Raw genomic sequence first — 4,830 nt, forward strand, 5'->3', positions numbered from 1 at the left:
TAACATGTTTGGTGAGTGTGCATGACAACACTCAGAGGCATGAAAACATGAGACAGGTCGCTATGTTGTAACAAGGAGGTTCGAACAACAATATAGTGAACAGAATGCCAAAATAGCAAGACTACCTTCAGTGTCGCGACATAGATGTTGTGACATGATAAACCATAATATATACTTATTTTTATCCCATGCTTGGCATTTTTTTGATGATTTATCATAAGATTTAGTGAATTTTGATGCTCCTAATCCTTAAAATTCATGTTTTATACCTAGGTAAGCATAAGAAGGTGAAAAAAGCAAGAAACGGGCCAAAAACGGACAAAATGAGCTTATCTCAGTATTTCACACGGCCTAGGCACTTCCACACGGGTAAACCACATACCCGTGTAAGGCACACAGGCAGACCACACGCCCGTGTGTCATGGTCGTGTCAACTAAAAACCAACTTAGAATTACACACGGTTTGAGCACCTTCATACGGGCGTGGCACACGGCCGTGTCCCTGTCAAGCCCAAGTCTAATTCTACTCGGAAAGGGCTAATTTTGAGGGTTTTGAAGCATTCCAAAGTCTATATAAACACCCTAGAAGAGAATTAAAAGAGAATGCAGAGTAAAAAGCAGAAAATACTCGAAGAACAGCCATAGGAATCAACTCGGAAGCAGGATCTCCTTCAAGACTGAAAATCTCCATCCAATTTCCTTAGAAGTGATAAACCGTAATTTATACATATTTCTATCCCAAGCTTAGCACATTTTATGGATGATTTTTCCTTAAAATTGGTGAATGCGATACTCCTAATGCCTTAATTTCATATTTTATACTTAAGTGAGCATAGGAGAGTGAAAGGAACGAGAAATAAGCCAAAAACGGAGAAAATGGGCCAACATAAGAAATCAACACGGCCTGGACCTCCTCACACGGGCAAACTACACGGCCGTGTCAATTTGGAAAAATCGAAGCACGACTCACACGGGTGGACCACACGCCCATGCCTATTTAACAGGCTTGACCACGGCCTGAAGTAATCGTACATGGACGTGTCCCTGTCGAGTCCAATTTGAGTCCAATTCAGAAAAGGCCAATTTTAAGGGTTCTTAGGCATTCTAAAGCCTATAAATACACCCTAGAGGAGGAGGAAAAGGACACATACGGTGGAGGAAGCAGGGAACTGCTCAAGGAAAGTCGATTGATCCATCTCAGAAGTCGGATTCATCATCAAGACTGAAGATCTCCCCTCAATTTCCCTTCAGGAGTTTTGGGTTTTTCTTTATGTTTTGTATTCATTATTCTTCTGAGATTTTTACCTTTTTAGTTATGAACTAAAACCCCTAAATACCTACGGGGAATGAAACCTAAGACAGATCTTGTTATTATTATCTGAATTGTATGATAAATATTTGACTTATTCTTAATTATGTGTTCTTAATTCTTGTTTTGATATTCCAGGATATCGATTCAAGTTAAGCTCTTATTTAGAGGAGGAATAGACCCTGTCTAAGAGTACATTTGTCATAATTAAGCGGAGTTGATTGCGCGCCTAGAGATAGGGTGACAAGATTTTACCGAATTAGGGTGAAACCTAATAAGGGGATCCATAGATCGGATTAATGCAACCCTAGGGCATTAATTAGAAAGAGATTTCAATTATTAAAACTAGGGTTAGACGTTGTTAGTCTCGAGAGAGATAATAATATAACTTAAGGATCTCTACGGAACAAGTTGAATGAATAAATCGTCTGATTCAGAGTCAAATAACAAGTGAAGTCTAGGTGGATTTTTCCATAGGTATTGTCTTAATTCAATCGTTTTTCCAAAAGTAATTCCCCAATTCTATTTCCTGTGAATTATTAGTTTAGTTAATTAGTTAGTTAAAACAAACCCCATTATTCTTAGGCTAGATAATAAAAAGATAGTCATTACTAGTACTTTTAGTTCCTTTGGGTTCGACAATCCAGTCTTGCTAAAGCTATACTACTGTTCGATAGGTACACTAGTTAGTTTCAAGAACGATTGATTATAAATATTTAAAACCTGTCACGAATATCACGTATCAAGAAGTTCTTTGGGTTTTTTTATGTTTTGTTGTTGTCCCAATTTTGAGATGTTTTCCTCTATTGTTATAAACTAAATCCCCTAAATACCTAGGGAAGTTGAAACCTAAGACGGATCTTATTGTTATTTGAATTATATGATAAATACTTGTACTTATTCTTAATTGTGGGATTTAATCCTTGTTTTAATATTTCAGGATATTAATTCAGGTTTTGATGTGCTTATTCAGTGGAACAAAAGTCCCTGTTTAAGAGTAGATCCTCCATAATTAAGCGGAGTTGCATGCAATCCTAGAGATAGGACGACATAAACTTGTCGGATTAGAGTCAAATCTAATAAGGGAATCTATAGGTCGAGTTAATGCGATAATAGGGGTTTTAATTAGAAAGAGATTTCAATTAATCAACCTAGAGTCAGTTGCTTTTAATCTCGAGAGAGATAATAACATTAATCATGGATTTCTACGGATTGAGTCAAGTGAATAAATCGTCTAATTCAGAAGTAATAAGTGATGTCTAGGTGGATTCTTCCTTGGGTATCGTCTTCTCCATTGGTTTTCTAAAGAATATTTTCCAACTTTTATTTCTGTTGCGTTCTTAGTTAATTAGATAATTAAGTTTAGTTTAGAAAACATCCTTCAATTCTTAGGCTAGATAATAAAAAGATAATAATTACTAGTACTTTTAGTCCTTGTGGATAGAATATTTCTGGTCTCACTTTAATTATACTACTGTTCGATAGGTGCGCTTGCCTTAGTCGAATTTTTAGTTAGTTTAGCGATCATCAAGTTTTTGGCGCCGTTGCCGGGGACTAAGATATTAGGAACACTTAATTTTTATTACTTTAGCCATTTTTATTTTTATTGCAATTTTATTTTATTTTTATTTTAATTTCTAACTTTTTTTTTATTTACTTCTGGCAGGTTTTTATAGTTCATGACTAGAAGAAACCCGTAGTACCTCTACTTTTTTATAGCAAAATTGAAAGCACAACTCGTGGAAATCGTAGAGAAATAAGGCGAAGTTTACGGTATATAGAGGAAGAGCACGAGGACGACACCACTAATACAGAGGAGATGGCTGAAAATCAAAATAATCCGCTGCCTCCTGTGGTTTCCGTTAATCAAGTGAATTAGAATCCTGCTCCTCGTACTATGTATGACTATGCTAAGCCTAATTTAACGAGGGTTGAATTGAGTATTGTTAGACCTACAATTGCTGCAAATAATTTTAAACTGAAACCTAACATTATACAAATGATTCAACAGTTTGTTCAGTTTGATGGTTTGTAGGATGAAGACCCAAATACTCATTTGGCCAACTTCTTTGAGTTCTGTGATAGTTTCAAAATAAATGGCGTTTCTGATGATGCCATTCACCTTCAGTTATTTCCCTTTTCATTAAGGAATAAGGCTAAATAGTGGTTGAACTCGTTGCCACGAGGGTCAATCACTACTTGGGAACAAATGACCGAAAAATTTTTACTTAAATATTTTTTGCCGGCCAAAACGGCTAAATTGAGGAATGATATCTCTTCTTTTGCGCAGACAGATTTAGAAACACTATGTGATGCATGGGAGAGATACAAGGATTTCTTGAGAAGGTGCCCTCACCATGGGTTACCTTTATGGCTACAGGTTCAAACTTTCCACAATGGTTTAAACCTTTCAACTAGATAGATTGTTGATGCAGCGGCCGATGGAACCTTGAATAACAAAACACCTGAGGAGGCTTATGAGTTCATTGAAAAGATGTCACTAAATAATTATCAGTGGCAAGTTATGAGAACAAAGCCAACAAAATTAGCCAGTGTTTTCAACCTAGATGCAGTCACTATGCTATCTAACCAGGTAGAACTTTTAAATAAAAAGATTGATGGTTTATGTGTCTCTGCGCAGGTACATTCAGTGATGTAGTGTGATACAAATGGAGTAGGGATAAATAATCTAGAATGCCTAGCCTACGATCATAGTACTATGAATGAACAAGTCCACTATATGGGTAATAATTCTAGACCACAGAATAATCCATATAGTAATACTTATAATGTAGGTTGGAGGAATCATCCTAACTTCTCTTGGGGTGGTCAAGGCAATCAAAGACCACAACCCCCTCTAGGCTTTCAGTCAACTTACCAGCAAGAGAAAAAGTCAAACCTTGAAGAGATGCTAATGAAATTCATCTCGGTGTCAGAAACACGTTTTCAAAACACCAAAACAGCACTTAAAAATCAGAAAGCGTCAATTCAAGGTCTCGAGACTCAAATAGGTCAGCTTGCTAAGCTGATCTCAAAAGACCACAAGGTAGCTTGCCCAACAACACCAAGGCTAACCCAAGAGAGCAGCTTTATGCGATTACTGTTCAATATGAAGAAGGGTTAGTTGCGTCCACACTAGAACCAAGGCAAAAAACTACGGTAAGCCAAGATAAGGTGGATGAAAACCAGAACAAACAAAAATTGGTAAGCAGAGAATACACACCTCGTGTGCCATACCCTAAAGTGATAAAGAAAGACTGCACAGACGAATAATTCGGTAAATTTCCTAACATCTTAAAAAAGTTACATATTAACTTACCGTTTATTGAAGCTCTTTCGCAGATGCCCAATTCAGTGAAATTTTTAAAGGAGTTTCTAGCAAACAAACAAAAGTTAGATGATTTGAGGCGTGCGGAATTAAATGCAGTTTGCTCGGCAATTCTACAAAATAAACTACCCAACAAACTAAATGATCCAAGAAGTTTTACTATCCCTTGTGTAATCGGTAGTTTAAATGTTGA

General features: G+C 36.6%; 1 non-coding gene across 1 annotated transcript; it reads right to left on the minus strand.

Moving 5' to 3' along the window:
• Positions 1-3,566: 3,566 nt before the first annotated feature.
• Positions 3,567-3,673, minus strand: LOC128280944 (small nucleolar RNA R71). The gene has a single exon (XR_008271162.1). It is a non-coding gene; the product is annotated as a small nucleolar RNA R71 (small nucleolar RNA).
• Between the last annotated feature and the right edge of the window lie 1,157 nt (positions 3,674-4,830).

Source organism: Gossypium arboreum, chromosome 9, assembly GCF_025698485.1.
Source record: "Gossypium arboreum isolate Shixiya-1 chromosome 9, ASM2569848v2, whole genome shotgun sequence".
In the NCBI taxonomy this organism is placed as follows: Eukaryota; Viridiplantae; Streptophyta; class Magnoliopsida; order Malvales; family Malvaceae; genus Gossypium; species Gossypium arboreum.